This window comes from Mobula birostris, chromosome 7 (assembly GCF_030028105.1).
Source record: "Mobula birostris isolate sMobBir1 chromosome 7, sMobBir1.hap1, whole genome shotgun sequence".
Lineage (NCBI taxonomy): Eukaryota > Metazoa > Chordata > Chondrichthyes > Myliobatiformes > Myliobatidae > Mobula > Mobula birostris.
The window spans coordinates 99,785,899-99,804,325 of record NC_092376.1 but is presented as its reverse complement, the minus strand read 5'-3'; positions in this window follow the sequence as shown (position 1 = coordinate 99,804,325).

Genomic DNA, 18,427 nt, shown 5'->3' with positions numbered 1-18,427 from the left:
GGTGGGGGGGAGTTTAAAGGGAACATTAGGGGGGTCTTCTTCACACAGAGAGTGGTGGGAGTATGGAATGAGCTGCCAGACGAGGTGATAAATGTGGGTTCTTTTTTAACATTTAAGAATAAATTGGACAGATACATGGATGGGAGGTGTATGGAGGGATATGGTCCGTGTGCAGGACAGTGGGACTAGGCAGAAAATGGTTCGGCACAGCCAAGAAGGGCCAAAAGGCCTGTTTCTGTGCTGTAGTTTCTATGGTTTCTATGTCCAACATTACTTTCGGACAAAAAAGTGTCAAATTGCCGATGGTTGAGTCCCTTGGCTCTAATAAAATTAACTCCTCGGTGACGGTCAAAGATGCATCAACATCACGAATTCCTAATTGAGCTACATCAGTCACGTCGGTGCTCTGATCAATTGCAATAGAGAAGGCAATAAATGGCTTCACTGTCTTTTTTTGACTGTTCAAATCTCCTGCAAGGTCCCCAATTCTCTCTGCCACAGTATTTCTTGACAAGCTGATATTACCAAAAGTCTGCCTCTTCTCAGGGCACACCAGCTCAGCTGCCATCAGCACGCATGCTTTGATGAATTCCCCCTCTGAGTGTGGCTTCCACGCAGCAGCTATTTTGTTGGCAATAATATAGCTGGCCTTGACAGCTCCACCATGAGTCTCTCGACTTTTGGTGAACACTGATTGCCGTTTTTTCAGAGCTGCTTCAAGCTCGTTTACCTTTTGCGTTCTGAGTCATCCTGCGTACTTGTCATATTTTTCTCCGTATTACGTCTCATAGTGTCGTTTGACATTGTATTCTTTTGCCACAGCCACTCGTTGTGAGCATAGCAGACACATAGGTTTGCCGTTGACCTCACAGAAGGAAAAACGATCTTTCCAATTATCGTTGAATATCTGACCTTCGCTGTCAACTTTTCTTGGAAAGCATTTTGAACCACAGCAGCAAACAGTCTCAGCCTTGCTACAGGTGTTACTCACCTGAGTACTCTGTGTGTTTATACTGTGTCTGACGACGTAAGTGGGGCCCTGGTGGTCTTCAGTGCAGGGTGGTAGGTGTTTATGCACAGCGGGTGGTTAACTGCCGCCTATTGTTTTCTACAAGCTGCCGGCGCAGCAGGCGGCACAGACAGCGGTGGGAGAGAGAGCGGCTGCCGTACAGATACATAATAAATGGTCGTAAATATACTTTTTTCCCCCCAGGTCATCCCATGGGTTGGATTGGACCCCTTTGCGGGCCGGTAATTTGGCACCCCTGTTCTATACAAGCCGCTCCCATCTTAAACTCACTGCAGTCCTGCCCCGGTTTCCTTAGACACTATCCTCTTGCCAACCCTCCCCTCCTTTAGTATAACATTCCACATTTTGCCCATTGAATCTGTTCCGCCATTTCATCATGGCTGATCCTGACTTCTCCCTGTATCCCTCCGTGCCGTGACCAATTAAGAATCTATCAACCTCTGCGTTAAATATACATGAAAACTTGACCTGCACAGCTGCCTCTGGGAACGAATTCTACAGATTCATCACTCTGTGGCTAAAGAAATTCCTCCTCATCGGGGCAGGAATGGATTCTCAATATTCCTGGATTTCAGTGCTTTAAAAGGGATGGCGGGGGGGGGGGGAGGGGGGTGAGGAGAGGAGGGGTGGCATTACTGGTCAGGGATACTATTACAGCTACAGAAAGGGCCGGTAATGTAGCAGGATCCTCTTTTGAGTCAGTATGGGTGGAAGTCAGGAACAGGAAGGGAGCAGTTCCTCTATTGGGGGTATTCTATAGGCCCCTGGTAGCTGAAGAGCTACGGAGGATCAGATTGGGAGGCAGATTTTGGAAAGGTGCAAAAATAACAGGGTTGTCATCATAGGTGACTTTAACTTCCCTAATATTGATTGGCACCTGATTAGTTCCAAGGGTTCAGACAGAGCAGAGTTTGTTAAGTGTGTCCAGGACGGATTCCTGTCACAGTATGTTGACAGGTCGACTGGGGGAGCGCCATACTAGATCTAGTATTAGGTAACGAACCGGGGGGACAGTGACCACCGCTCCCTGGCCTTTAGCATTATCATGGAAAAGGATAGAATCAGAGAGGACAGGAAAATTTTTAATTGGGGAAGGGCAAATTATGAGGCTATAAGGCTAGAACCTGCGGGTATGAATTGGGATGATGTTTTTGCAGGGAAATGTACTATGGTCATGTGGTCAATGTTTAGGGATCTCTTGCAGGATATTAGGGATAAATTTGTCCCGGTGAGGAAGATAAAGAATTGTAGGGTGAAAGAACAAGGAAGGAAAATCTAGTCAGGTGGAAGAAGGCAGCATACATGAGGTTTAGGAAGCAAGGATCAGATGAGTCTATTGAGGAATATAGGGTAGCAAGAAAGGAGTTTAAGAAGGGGCTGAGAAGAGCAAGAAGAGGGCATAAGAAGGCCTTGGCGAGTAGGGTAAAGGAAAACCCGAAGGCATTCTCCAATTACGTGAAGAACAAAAGGATGACAGGAGTGAAGGTAGGACCGATTAGAGATAAAGGTGGGAAGATGTGCCTGGAGGCTGTGGAAGTGAGCGAGGTCCTCAATGAATACTTCTCTTCGGTATTCACCAATGAGAGGGAACTTGATGATGGTGAGGACAATATGAGTGAGGTTGATGTTCTGGAGCATGTTGATATAAAGGGAGAGAAGGTGTTGGAGTTGTTAAAATACATTAGGACGGATAAGTCCCTGGGGCCTGACAGAATATTCCCCAGGCTGTTCCACAAGGCGAGGGAAGAGATTGCTGAGCCTCTGACTAGGATCTTTTATCTTCGTGGTCTACGGGAATGGTACCGGAGGATTGGAGGGAGGCGAAAGTTGTCCCCTTGTTCTAAAAAGGTAGTAGGGATAGTCCGGATAATTATAGACCAGTGAGCCTTACGTCTGTCGTGGGAAAGCTGTTGGAAAAGATTCTTAGAGATAGGATCTATGGGCATTTAGAAAATCATGGTCTGATCAGGGACAGTTAGCATGGCTTTGTGAAGGGCAGACCGTGTCTGACAAGCCTGATAGAGTTCTTTGAGGAGGTGACCAGGCATATGGATGAGGGTGGTGCAATGGATGTGATCTATACGGATTTTCGTGAGGCATTTGACAAGGTTCCACACGGTAGGCTTATTCAGAAAGTCAGAAGGCATGGGATCCAGGGAAGTTTGGCCAGGTGTATTCAGAACTGGCTTGCCTGCACAAGACAATGGACAATAGACAATAGGTGCAGGAGTAGACCATTCGGCCCTTCAAGCCAGCACCATCATTCACTGTGATCATGGCTGATCATCCACAATCAGTATCCAGTTCCTGCCTTATCCCCATATCCTTTGATTCCGCTATCTTTAAGAGCTCTATCCATCTCTTTCTTGAAAGCTTCCAGAAACTTGGCCTCCACAGCCTTCTGGGGCAGAGCATTCCATATATCCACCACTCTCTGGGTGAAAAAGTTTTTCCTCAACTCCGTTCTAAATGGCCTACCCCTTATTCTTAAACCGTGGCCTCTGGTTCTGGACTCACCCATCAGTGGGAACATGCTTCCTGCCTCCAGTGTGTCGAATCCCTTAATAATCTTGTATGTTTCAATAAGATCCCCTCTCAGCCTTCTGAATTCCAGAGTATACAAGCCCAGTCGCTCCAATCTTTCGACATATGACAGTCCCGCCATCCCGGGAATTAACCTTGTGAACCTACGCTGTACTCCCTCAATAGCAAGAATGTCCTTCCTCAAATTTGGAGACCAAAACTGCACACAGTACTCCAGGTGTGGTCTCACCGGGGCAGAGGGTCATGGTGGAGGGAGTACTTTCAGATTGGAGGGTTGTGACTAGTGGTGTCCCACAAGGATCTGTTCTGGGACCTCTACTTTTCGTGATTTTTATTAACGACCTGGATGTCGGGGTAGAAGGGTGGGTTGAAAGTTTGCAGATGACACAAAGGTTGGTGGTGTTGTAGATAGTGTAGAGGATTGTCAAAGATTGCAGAGAGACATTGATAGGATGCAGAAGTGGGCTGAGAAGTGGCAGATGGAGTTCAACCCAGAGAAGTGTGAGGTGGTACACTTTGGAAGGACAAACTCCAAGGCAGAGTACAAAGTAAAAGGCAGGATACTTGGTAGTGTGGAGGAGCAGAGGAATCTGGGGGTACATGTCCACAGATCCATGAAAGTTCGCTCACAGGTAGATAGGGTAGTTAAGAAAGCTTATGGGGTGTTAGCTTTCATAAGTCGAGGGACAGAGTTTAAGAGTTGCGAGGTAATGATGCAGCGCTATAAAACTCTGGTTAGGCCACACTTGGAGAACTGTGTCCAATTCTGGTCACCTCACTATAGGAAGGATGTGGAAGCATTGGAAAGGGTACAGAAGAGATTTACCAAGATGCTGCCTGGTTTAGAGAGTATGGATTATGATCAGAGATTAAGGGAGCTAGGGCTTTACTCTTTGGAGAGGAGGATGAGAGGAGACATGATAGAGGTATACAAGATATTAAGAGGAATAGATAAAGTGGACAGCCAGCGTCTCTTCCCCAGGGCACCACTGCTCAATACAAGAGGACATGGCTTTAAGGTAAGGGGTGGGAAGTTCAAGGGGGATATTAGAGGAAGGTTTTTTACTCAGAGAATGGTTGGTGCATGGAATGCACTGCCTGAGTCAGTGGTGGAGGCAGATACACTAGTGAAATTTAAGAGACTTACTAGATAGGTATATGGAGGAATTTAAGGTGGGGGGTTGTATGGGATGCAGGGTTTGAGGGTCGGCACAACATTGTGGGCCTAAGGGCCTGTACTGTGCTGTACTATTCTATGTTCTATGTTCATCTCTGCTCCAAAAGTTTGCCCCTCTATTCTGAGCCTGTGTCCTTTGGTCTTAAACTCCCCCATCACAGGAAACATCCACTCTGTCAAGGCCTTTCAACATTCTATAGGTTTCAATGAGGTCACCCCTCATTCTGAATTCCTGTGAGTAGAGGCCCACAGCCATCAAACGCTCCTCGTATGGGTGTCTATTTCTCTCCCTTCTGAGTGGAGGCATCTCTGAACTGCATAAGACATAAGACATAAGAATTAGGTCGTTCAGCCCATCGAGTCTGCTCCACTATTTCATCATGGGTGATTTATTATCCCTCACAAACCCATCCTCCCTGTAACCTTCAATGCTTCCCTAAGCCTACCTGAGATTACCACTCAAATCTCCGTAATCCACCCATGGTCACAAATTCTCGCCCACCTGCTGAGTGTTCCCAGATTTCTCTTTAATTTCAGATTTCCAGCTGCTACTGTGTTCTGCACACATCTAACACTTTATTTCCCTTGCTAACCATTCTCCTCCAGTCAGTGAACTGTGATTAACAGACATTCACTATCCTGTCTCCTCCAAGAGGACCACAACCTTATTATTGGATCTGGAGGCTTGCGTGCCTCAGTGGTATGTTGGCTGGTGTCAGAGCTTTATGCTTTGTCTCTTGCTAGGGTCACCGATGCTGAACATGTATAGGCCAAAGAGTAAAGGCCAAAATAAGAGTCTTCCACCAGTCTTCCGGGTTCAGGGGTTCAACTCGGGGCTAATGGGACAGCACGGTAGTGTAGAAGTTAGCACAACCAGCTACCCAGGTTCATTTCCTGCCACTGCCTGTAAGGAGTTCGTATATTCTCCGTGACCTCATGAGTTTCCTCTGGTGCTCCGGTTTCCTTCCAGTCCAAAGACGCACTGTTTGCTAGATTAATTGGTCATTGTAAATTGTCCCGTGATTAGACTGATGTCAAATTGGGGGTTGTTGGATGCCACGGCTCTAAATGTATGCTGTATCACAATGAATAAATAAAAACTCTGACTGGTCAAACAAAACTGTTATGGAAACAACAATGGAGAATCCTTCTACATTTGAGTGTGGTAGTATTCCTGAGTCTCTACATGGGCCACATGTGACTGCCAATAGTGAAAACCAAGAGGAAATGTCTGACATGATGAAGGAAGCCCCCAGCACATCCAGAGATGTAGGACCTTCATTGCTGCAACAAATGCCAGAGGCATAATCAGCAACAAAAAAAATGATCCTGTTTTAACAGAGTACCCACAGACTGCCAACTGAACAGCCTTGATCACTTCCCTTTCGCAAATGTCTTTTCTTCATCCACCTCTTTCCCTCTGTTTTCTCACTTTTCTGATAAGACTGAAATGTTGTCAACCTGAATTGTTAATTCAGTTTTCAGAATTGCAAGTAACTTGAATTCCTTACAGGTGCAGTTGTACTGCCAACATTGCTTGACTGTGTCAGCCTACCTTCACCTCTGTTTCCACAGATGCTGACTGACCTGCTTTTCAGCATTTTCTGGGTTATTTCAGTAGTTACATCTGCTTGATTCTGGCATTGTCATTGCAAAGATTTTTGCTCTATTTGTTGAATTTCTAAATTTTTTTTACTTAAAAATTGCACCTAAACCACACATGGATACACTAATTGAAAAGTTAATGGCCCATCTTCCCCACTACCACCACAAAGGAATCTAGCAACCTCTTAAATTTATTATCAATGTATGTTTGCCACCATATACTACTTGAGATTCATTTCCTTGCAGGCATTCACAGCAGAACATTCTTTGAAGTAGAGAGTGAGAGAGCAACATTGTAGCAGGGCAGAAACCATTTGACTCTAGTCTCAATTGGAGTGGGTTTTATTTGATCAAATTAAAAAAGGAAGTTTAAAAAAGAGTGGCCATTGTGGGAGCGGACCAGTGTTGGAGTGGTCTGGGTTTGGTTCAATAGGCTTGGGCAAGAACAGGTGTGGGCTGCAACCTGTGCTTGAGAAGTTAGAGGCATAACAAATGTTGACAGAATGGGAGTTCAGACAGTAGAAATGCTCCTCCTATGAGATGTGGGATTTCAAGGTACCTGATAGTCTTCCTGATGATATTTGCAGGAAATGCATCTAACTGCAGCTCCTGACTGACAAGGTAAAATAACTGGAGCTGAAGCTGGATGTTCTCAGGACAATCCGGGATGCTGAAAACTTCATAGATGTATATTTTACTGAAGTGGTCACACCCAGTGTGTGGGCTTCAGATAGTAGATGGGTAACCACCAGAAGTAAAAGGAAGAAGTCGTCAGTGCAGTGTTCCCCTGTGGCCATTCCCCTCAGCTTACAGGATACTAGTGGGGGCAATGACCCACTGGCTACAGCAGCAACCAGGCCAGTGGCACTGTGGCCTGCTCTGAGGCTCAGCAGGAAAGGATAAAGTTAGGCAGCTTGTTAATGATAGAAGACTCGGTAGGGGATGGACAGGAGATTCTGTGACTGCAAAACAGATGCCAGGATGGTGTGTTGCCTCCCAGAGCTAGGGTACAGAATATCTCAGAGTGGCTGCAGAATATTCTCAAGGGGAAGGGTGAGCAGCCAGAGGTCGTAATGCACTTTGGCACTAATGACAAAGGGTAGAAGGGGGAAGATGTCCAGTGCAGTGAGTATAGGGAGTTAGGGAAGAGGTAAAGAGCAGGTCCTCCAAGGTAATTATCTCTGGATTACTCTTGATGCCACGTGCTTATCAAGGCAGGAAAAGGATGATAGAACAGATGAATGAGTGGTTGAGGAACTCGTGTAGGGGGCAAGGTTTCAAGTTCCTGGATCATTGGAACCTTTTCTGGGGCAGGGGTGACCTATGCAAGAGAGTCGGGTTGCACATAAATTAGAGGGGAACCAATATACTGGCCAGGTTCACCAGTGCTATTCAGGAGAGTTTAAACTAGTTTGATAGGGGATGTAAATTCCCTATCAATATATTCAATGAATCTACAGATTCAATCTACATATAGATTGGGTGAACCAAATTGGTAAGGGTGCTGAGGAAGGGGATTTCTTGGAATGTATGCGGGATGGTTTTCTGAACCAACATGTTGAGGAACCAACTAGAGAGCAGGCCATTCTAGACTGGGTATTGAGCAATGAGGGAGGGTTAGTTAGCAATCTTGTCGTGAGAGGCCCCTTGGGTAAGAGTGACCATAACATGGTGGAATTCTTCCTTAAGATGGAGAGTGATATACTTAATTCAGAAACAAAGGTTCTGAACTTAAAGAAGGGTAACTTTGAAGGTATGAGACGTGAATTAGCTAAGATAGACTGGCAAATGATACTTAAAGGGTTGACGGTGGATATGCAATGGCAAGCATTTAAAGATCGCATGGATGAACTACAACAATTGTTCACCCCAGTTTGGCAAAAGAATAATCCGGGGAAGGTAGTGCACCCATGGCTGACAAGGAAAATTAGGGATAGTATCAATTCCAAAGAAGAAACATACAAATTAGCCAGAAAAAGCGGCACACCTGAGGACTGGGAGGAATTCAGATTCCAGCAGAGGAGGACAAAGGGCTTAATTAGGAAAGGGAAAAAAGATTATGAGAGAAAGCTGGCAGGGAACATAAAAACTGATGGTAAAAGCTTTTATAGGTATGTGAAAAGAAAAAGATTGGTTAAGACAAATGTAGGTCCCTTACAATCAGAAACAGGTGAATTGATCATGGGAAACAAGGACATGGCAGACTAATTGAATGATTACTTTGGTTCTGTCTTCACTAAGGAGGACATAAATAATCTCCCGGAAATAGTAGGGGACAGAGGGTCTAGTGAGATGGAGGAACTGAGCGAAATACATGTTAGTAGGGAAGTGGTGTTAGGTAAATTGAAGGGATTACAGGCAGATAAATCCCCAGGGCCAGATGGTCTGCATCCCAGAGTGCTTAAGGAAGTAGCCCAAGAAATAGTGGATGTATTAGTGATAATTTTTCAAAACTCTTTAGATTCTGGATTAGTTCCTGAGGATTGGAGGGTGGCTAATGTACTTTACACTTTATACTTGATACTTTATTGTCGCCAAACAATTGATACAAGAGTGTACAATCATCACAGCGATATTTGATTCTGTGCTTCCCGCTCCCTGGATACAAATATTAAATATTAAAAATAGTAAAAATTAGTAAATATTAAAAATTTAAATTATAAATCATAAATAGAAGATAGAAAAATGGAAAGTAAGGTAGTGCAAAAAAACCAAGAGGCAGGTCCGGATATTTGGAGGGTACGGCCCAGATCCAGGTCAGGATCCGTTCAGCAGCCTTATCACAGTTGGAAAGAAGCTGTTCCCAAATCTGGCCATATGAGTCTTCAAGCTCCTGAGCCTTCTCCCGGAGGGAAGAGGGACAAAAAGTGTTTTGGCTGGGTAGGCCATGTCCTTGATTATCCTGGCAGCACTGCTCCGACAGCGTGCAGTGTAAAGGGACCCCACTTTTTAAAAAAGGAGTGAGAGAGAAACCGTGGAATTATAGACTGGTTAGCCTGACATCGGTGGTGGGGAAAATGCTAGAGTCAGTTCTCAAAGATGTGATAGCAGCACATTTGGAAAGCGGTGAAATCATCGGACAGAGTCAGCATGGATTTGTGAAAGGAAAATCATGTCTGACGAATCTCATAGAATTTTTTGAGGATGTAACTAGTAGAGTGGATAGGCGAGAACCAGTGGATGGGGTATACTTGGATTTTCAAAACGCTTTTTGACAAGGTCCAAGGAGATTAGTGTGCAAACTTAAAAGCACACGGTATTGGGGGTAAGGTATTGATGTGGATAGAGAATTGGTTGGCAGACAGGAAGCAAAGAGTGAGAACGAACAGGACCTTTTCAGAGTGGCAGGCAGTGACTAGTGGGGTACCGCAAGGCTCCGTGCTGGGACCCCAGTTGGTTACAATATATATTAATGACTTAGACGAGGGAATTAAATGCAGCATCGCCAAGTTTGCGGATGACACGAAGCTGGGCGGCAGTGTTAGCTGTGGGGAGGATGCTAAGAGGATGCAGGGTGACTTGGATAGGTTGGGTGAGTGGGCAAATTCATGGCAGATGGAATTTAATGTGGATAAATGTGAGGTTACCCACTTTGGTGGCAAAAACAGGAAAACAGATTATTATCTGAACGGTGGCCAATTAGGAAAAGGGGAGGTGCAACAAGACCTGGGTGTCATTGTACACCAGTCACTGAAAGTGGGCATGCAGGTACAGCAGGCGGTGAAAAAGGCGAATGGTATGCTGGCATTTATAGCGAGAGGATTCGAGTACAGGAGCAGGGAGGTACTACTGCAGTTGTACAAGGCCTTGGTGAGACCACACCTGGAGTATTGTGTGCAGTTTTGGTCCCCTAATCTGAGGAAAGACATTCTTGCCATAGAGGGAGCACAAAGAAGGTTCACCAGATTGATTCCTGGGATGGCAGGACTTTCGTATGAAGGAAGACTGGATCGACTAGGCTGGAATTTAGAAGATTGAGGGGGGATCTTATTGAAACGTATAAAATTCTAAAGGGATTGGACAGGCTAGATGCAGGAAGATTGTTCCCGATGTTGCGGAAGTCCAGACGAGGGGTCACAGTTTAAGGATAAAGGGGAAGCCTTTTAGGACTGAGATGAGGAAAAACTTCTTCACACAGAGAGTAGTGAATCTGTGGCATTCTCTGCCACAGGAAACAGTTGAGGCCAGTTCATTGGCTATATTTAAGAGGGAGTTAGATATGGCCCATGTGGCTAAAAGGATCAGGGGGTATGGAGAGAGAGCAGGTACAGGGTTCTGAGTTGGATGATCAGCCATGATCATACTGAATGGCAGTGCAGGCTCGAAGGGCCGAATGGCCTACTCGTGCACCTATTTTCTATGTTGCTAAACTGGAGGACCAGGTTTCAAAGTGGAGGTATGGGAAGGAAGATTGATGTCAGGTCCAGTAAAAACAAGCAGGATCAAAGTAATAGATACAATACGACAGATAGTTTGAAATGTGTGTATTTTACTGCTAGTATTATCAGTAAAGATGATGAACTTAAAGCATGGACCAACACGGGAACTATGATGTTGTGGCCATTATAGAGATCTGGTTGAAAAAGGGACAAGAACGGGCGCTTAATGTCCCAGGGTTTTGCTGTTTTAGAAAAGATAGTGAGGGAGATAAAAGAGAGGGGTGTTACACTACTAATCACGGGCAATATCACAGCTGCACTCAGAGGGTGCATAATGGAGGGTTCGTCCACTGAATCTGTATGGGTAGAACTCAACAATTGGAAAGACACCCCCAATAGCCACCGGGACATTGAGGAATAGATATGTAGGCAGATTAAGGAAAGGTGTAAAGCAATAGGGTTGTTGTCATGGTGGACTTCAACTTTCTGAATATAAACTGGGACCTTCTTAGTGCAAGAGGTTTAGATGCAGCAGAATGTGTTGGATGCATCCAGGAGGGCTTCTTAAATCAATATGTACAGGAGAAAGTCCAACAAGAGGAGGGGCGGTACTGGATCTGGATCTGGTGTTGGGTAATGAGCCTGACCAGGTGACTGACCTTTCAGTGAGGGAACAATGACCACAAGTCCTTCAGTTTTAGATAAGGATAAGTATGGACCTTGCAGGAGAGTATTAAAGTGGAGCAGGGTAAATTATGAGAGCATTAGGCAGGAATTAGGCATTAGGCAGACTCATTCCACCGAAATGCAACACTGAGTGTCATAGGAAGTCATTCCTGCCTGTGGCCATCAAACTTTGCAACTGCTCCCTTGGAGGATCAGACATCCTGAGCCAATAGGCTGGTCCTGGACTTATTTCCTGGCATAATTTACATATTACTATTTAATTATTTATGGTGCAACTGTAACGAAAACCAATTTCCCTTGGGATCAATAAAGTATGACTATGACTATGACTATGAACTGGGGAGAGTTAATTGAGAACAGCTGTTTTTAGCAAGTCCATATTAGATATATGGAGCAACACACACAAAATGCCGGTGGAATGCAGGAGGTCAGGCAGCATCTCTAGGAAAAGGTACAGTCGACGTTTCGGGCCGAGACCCTTCCTCAGGACTAACTGAAAGAAGAGATAGTAAGGGATTTGAAAGTGGGAGGGGGAGAGGGGATCTGAAATGATAGGAGAAGACAGGAGAGGGAGGGATGGAGCTAAGAGCTGGAAAATTGATTGGCAAAAGGGATACAAGGCTGGAGAAGGGAGAGGATCATGGGACGGGAGGAGAGGAGCACCAGAGGAAGATGGAGAGCAGGCAAGGAGTTATAGTGACAGGGACTGAGGGAGAAAAAAGAGAGAGAAAGAAAGGGAAATAAATACATAAATACATACACAAATAAATAAATAAATAAATAAGGGATGGGGTAAGAAGGGGAGGAGGGGCATTAACGCATGCCATCAGGTTGGAGGCTACCCAGACGGAATATAAGGTGTTGTTCCTCCAACCTGAGTGTGGCTTCATCTTGACAGTAGAGGAGGCCGTGTATAGACATATCAGAATGGAAATAGGACGTGGAATTAAAATGCGTGGTCACTGGGAGATCCTGCTTTCTCTGGCAGACAGAGCGTAGATGTTCAGCAAAACGGTCTTCCAGCCTGCGTCGGGGCTCGCCAATATATAGAAGGCCGCACCAGGAGCACCGGACGCAGTATATCACCCCAGCTGACTCACAGGTGAAGTGTCGCCTCACCTAGGACTGTCTGGAGCCCTGAATGGTGGTGAGGAAGGAAGTGTAAGGGCATGTGTAGCACTTGTTCCATTTACAAGGATAAGTGCCAGGAGGGAGATCAGTGGGAAGGGATGGTGGGGGGGGGTGTGAACGATTGGCCAAGGGAGTCGCATAGGGAGCAGAAAGGGGGGAGGGAAAGATGTGCTTGGTGGTGGGATCCCGTTGGAGGTGGCGGAAGTTATGGAGAATAATATGTTGGACCCGGAGACTGGTGGGGTGGCAGGTGAGGACAAGGGAAACCCTATCCTGAAGAGAGATTTCTGGGAGTTAGGAAGGAAGCTGAGAAGCAGGACCTCCAGGGTAGTAATCTCGGGATTGCTACCTGTGCCACATGCTAGTGAGGGCAAGAATAGTAGGATCAGGCAGATGAATGCGTGGCTGAGAGATTGGTGCAAGGAGCAGGGCTTCAGATTCTTGGATCATTGGGATCTCTTCTGGGGGAAGTATGACCTCTTCAAAAAGGATGGGTTACACCTGAACCCGAAGGGGACCAATATCCTGGCGGGAAGGTTTAATAGAGCTGTTAGGGAGGGTTTAAACTAATTTGGCAGGGGGATGGGAACCAGAATGACAGAGCAGAGGCAAATTTGTAGCCATTGGGATGAGATGCAGTACAACGAAGTTGCAGTGAAATCAAAGCAAAAAGTACCAAATGCGTGTCTCTGGGAGTTGAACGTCCAAGGATACACGGTGTATCGGAAGGATAGGAAGGTAGGCAGAGGGGGAGGTGTGGCTTTATTGGTAAGAAATGATATTAAATCATTAGAAAGAGGTGATATAGGATCGGAAGGTGCAGAATCTTTATGAGTTGAGCTAAGAAATCGCAGGGGTAAAAGGACCCTGATGGCAGTTATTTATAGGCCTCCAAACAGCTGCAGTGATGTGGACTACAAATTACAACAGGAAATAGAAAAGGCTTGTCAGAAGGGCAGTGTTATGATAATTGTGGGGGATTTAAACACGCGAGTGGATTGGCAAAATCAGGTTGGCACTGGATCTCAAGAGAGAGAATTTGTTGAAAGTCTACGAGATGGCTTTTTAGAACAGCTTGTTGTTGAGCCCATTAGGGGATCGGCTGTACTGGATTGGGTATTGTGTAATGAACCAGAGGCGATTAGAGAGATTGAGGTGAAGGAACCCTTAGGAGGCAGTGATCATAACATGATTGAGTTCACTGTGAAATTTGAAAAAGAAAAGCCGAAATCTGATATGTCGGTATTTCAGTAGAGTAGGGCAGATCGTGTCTAACAAGCCTGATAGAGTTCTTTGAGGAGGTGAACAGGCATATAGGTGAGGGTAGTGCAGTGGATGTGATCTATATGGATTTTAGTAAGGCATTTGACAAGGTTCCACACAGTAGGCTTATTCAGAAAGTTAGAAGGCATGGGATCCAGGGAAGTTTGGCCAGGTGGATTCAGAATTGGCTTGCCTGCAGAAGGCAGAGGGTGGTGGTGGAGGGAGTACATTCAGATTGGAGGATTGTGACTAGTGGTGTCCCACAAGGATCTGTTCTGGGACCTCTACTTTTCGTGATTTTTATTGACGACCTAGATGTGGGGGTAGAATGGTGGGTTGGCAAGTTTGCAGACGACACAAAGGTTGGTGGTATTGTATATAGTGTAGAGGATTGTCAAAGATTGCAGAGAGACATCGATAAGATGCAGGAGTGGGCTGAGAAGTGGCAGATGGAGTTCAACCCGGAGAAGTGTGAGGTGGTACACTTTGGAAGGACAAACTCCGAGGCAGAGTACAAAGTAAATGGCAGGATACTTGGTAGTGTGGAGGAGCAGTGGGATCTTGGGGTACATGTCCACAGATCCCTGAAAGTTGCCTCACAGGTGGATAGGATAGTTAAGAAAGCTTATGGAGTGTTAGCTTTCATAAGTCGAGGGATAGAGTTTAAGAGTCGCGATGTAATGATGCAGTTCTATAAAACTCTGGTTAGGCCACATTTGGAGTACTGTGTCCAGTTCTGGTCACCTCACTATAGGAAGGATGTGGAAGCATTGGAAAGGGTACAGAGGAGATTTACCAGGATGCTGCCTGGTTTAGAAAGTATGCATTATGATCAGAGATTAAGGGAGCTAGGGCTTTACTCTTTGGAGAGGAGAAGGATGAGAGGAGACATAATAGAGGTGTACAAGATAATAAGAGGAATAGATAGAGTGGATAGCCAGCACCTCTTCCCCAGGGCACCACTGCTCAATACAAGAGGACATGGCTTTAAGGTAAGGGGTGGGAAGTTCAAGGGGGATATTAGAGAAAGGTTTTTTACTCAGAGAGTAGATGGTGCGTGGAATGCACTGCCTGAGTCAGTGGTGGAGGCAGATACACTAGTGAAATTTAAGAGACTACTAGACAGGTATATGGAGGAATTTAAGGTGGGGGCTTATATGGGAGGTAGGGTTTGAGGGTTGGCACAACATTGTGGGCCGAAGGACCTGTACTGTGCTGTACTATTCTATGTTCTATGTAAAGGAAATTATAGTGGCATGAAAAAGGAACTGGCCAAAGTTGACTGGAAAGGGACACTGGCGGGAAGGATGGCAGAGCAGCAGTGGCTGGAGTTTATGTGAGAAGTGAGGAAGGTGCAAGACAGGTATATTCCAAAGAAGAAGAAATTTTTGAATGGAAAAAGGATGCAACCGTGGTTGACAAGGGAAGTCAAAGCCAAAGTTAAAGCAAAGGAGAGGGCATACAAGGAAGCAAAAAATTAGTGCGAAGACAGAGGATTGGGAAGTTTTTAAAAGCTTACAAAAGGAAACTAAGAAGCTCATTAAGAGGGAATAGATTTACTATGAAAGGAAGCTAGCAAATAATATCAAAGAGGATACTAAAAGCTTTTTCAAGTATATAAAGAGTAAAAGACAGGTGAGAGTAGATATAGGACCAATAGAAAATGATGCTGGAGAAATTGTAATGGGAGATAAGGAGATGGCAGAGGAACTGAACAAGTATTTTGCATCAGTCTTCTCTGAGGAAGACATCAGTATTATACCAGACACTCAAGGGTGGCAAGGAAGAGAAGTGTGCACAATCACAATTACGACAGAGAAAGTATTCAGAAAACTGAATAGTCTAGCGGTAGATAAATCTCCCAGACCAGATGGAATGCACCCGCGTGTTCTGAAGGAAGTAGCTGTGGAGATTGCAGAGGCATTAGCGATGATCTTTCAAAAGTCGATAGATTCTGGCATGGTTCTGGAGGACTGGATGATTGCAAATGTCACTCTGCTTTTTAAGAAGAGGGCAAGGAAGCAAAAAGGAAATTATAGACCTGTTAGCTTGACATCGGTAGTTGGGAAGTTGTTGGAGTCGATTGTCAAGGATGAGGTTACAGAGTACCTGTAGGCATATGACAAGATAGGCAGAACTCAGCATGGATTCCTTAAAGGAAAATCCTGCCTGACAAACCTATTACAATTTTTTGAGGAAATTGCAAGTAGGCTAGACAAGGGAGATGCAGTGGATGTTGTATATTTGGATTTTCAGAAGGCCTTTGACAAGGTGCCACACATGAGGCTACTTAACAAGATAAGAGCCCATGGAATTATGGGAAAGTTACATACGTGGATAGAGCGTTGGCTGATTGGCAGGAAACAGAGAGTGGGAATAAAGGGATACTATTCTGGTTGGCTGCTGGTTACCAGTGGTGTTCCACAGGGGTCCGTGTTGGGGCTGCTTCTTTTTACGTTGTACATCAACAATTTGGATTATGGAATAGATGGCTTTGTGGCTAAGTTTACTGGTGATACGAAGATAGGTGGAGGGGCCGGTAGTGCTGAGGAAACAGCGAGTCTGCAGAGAGACTTGGATAGATTGGAAGAATGGGCAAAGAAGAGACAAATGAAATACAATGTTGGAAAGTGTATGGTTATGCACTTTGGCAAAAGAAAAAAACGGGCAGACTATTATTTAAATGGGGAGACAATTCAAAGTTCTGAGATGCAATGGGACTTGGGAGTCCTCGTACAGGATACCCTCAAGGTTAACCTCCAGGTTGAGTCGGTAGTGAAGAAGGCGAATGCAATGTTGGCATTCATTTCTAGAGGAATAGAGTATAGGAGCAGAGATGTGATGTTGAGGCTCTATAAGGCACTGGTGAGACCTCATTTGGAGTACTGTGGGCAGTTTTGGTCTCCTTATTTAAGATAGGATGTGCTGACATTGGAGAGGGTAGAGAAGATTCACTAGAATGATTCCGGGAATGAGAGGGTTAATATATGAGGAACGTTTGACCGCTCTTGGACTGTATTCCTTGGAGTTTAGAAGAATGAGGGGAGACCTTATAGAAACATTTCGAATGTTGAAAGGCATGGACAGAGTGGATGTGGCAAGGTTGTTTCCCATGATGGGGGAGTCTGGTATGAGAGGGCATGATTTAAGGATTGAAGGGCACCCATTCAGAACAGAAATGCGAAGAAATTTTTTAGTCAGAGGGTGGTGAATCTATGGAATTTGTTGCCACGGGCAGCAGTGGAGGCCAAGTCATTGGGTGTATTTAAGGCAGAGATTGATAGGTATCTGAGTATCCAGGGCATCAAAGGTTATGGTGAGAAGGTGGGGGAGTGGGACTAAATGGGAGAATGGATCAGCTCATGATAAAATGGCGGAGCAGACTCGATGGGCCGAATGGCCGACTTCTGCTTCTTTGTCTTATGGACTTATCCCTAGTGGGGTGGCGGGAGGATGGGTGAGAGCAGATGTGCGCGAAATGGGAGAGATGCGTTTGAGAGCAGAGTTGATGGTGGAGGAAGGGAAGCCCCTTTCTTCACAAAAAAGACATCACCTTCGTCCTGGAATGAAAAGCCTCATCCTGAGAGCAGATGCGGTGGAGATGGAGGAATTGCAAGAAGGGGATGGCATTTTTGCAAGAGATAGGGTGGGAAGAGGAATAGTCCAGGTAGCTGTGAGAGTCAGTAGGCTTATAGTAGATAAGCTGTCTCCAGAGACAGAGCCAGAAAGATCAATAAAGGGGAGGGAGGTGTCGGAAATGGACCAGGTAAACTTGAGGGCTGGGTGAAAGTTGGAGGCAGAGTTAATTAAGTCAATAAGCTCAGCATGCGTGCAGGAAACAGCGCCAATGCGGTTGTTGATGTAGTGAAGGAAAAGTGGGAGATGGATGCCCGTATGGGCTTGGAACATAAATTGTTCCACAAAGCCAACAAAAAGGCAGGCATAGCTGGGTATTCCAGGATGAAGGAGATGTCTTCCTTTTTTAAAGAAAGGGGCTTCTCTTCCTCCACCATCAACTATGCTCTCAAATGCATCTCTCCCATTTCACACACATCTGCTCTCACCCCATCCTCCTGCCAGCCCACTAGGGATAGGGTTCCCCTTGTCCTCACCTACCACCCCACCAGCCTCCGGGTTCAATATATAATTCTCCGTAACTCCCGCCACCTCCAACGGGATCCCACCACCAAGCACATCTTTCCCTCCCCCCCGGCTTTCCGCAGGGATTGCTCCCTATGCGACTCCCTTGTCCATCCCTTCCCACCGATCTCCATCCCGGCACTTATCCCCGAGAGCGGAACAAGTGCTACACATGCCCTTACACTTCCCCCTCACCACCACTCAGGGCCCCAGACAATCCTTCCAGGTGAGGCGACATTTCACCTGTGAGTTGGCTGGTGTGATATACTGCGTCCGGTGCAGCCTTCTATATATTGGTGAGACCCGACACAGACTGGGAGACCGTTTCGCTGAACACCTACACTGTCCGCCAGAGAAAGCAGGATCTCCCTGTGGCCACACATTTTAATTCCACATCCCATTCCCATTCTGATATGTCTATCCACGGCCTCCTCTACTGTAAAGATGAAGCCACACTCAGGTTGTAGGAAC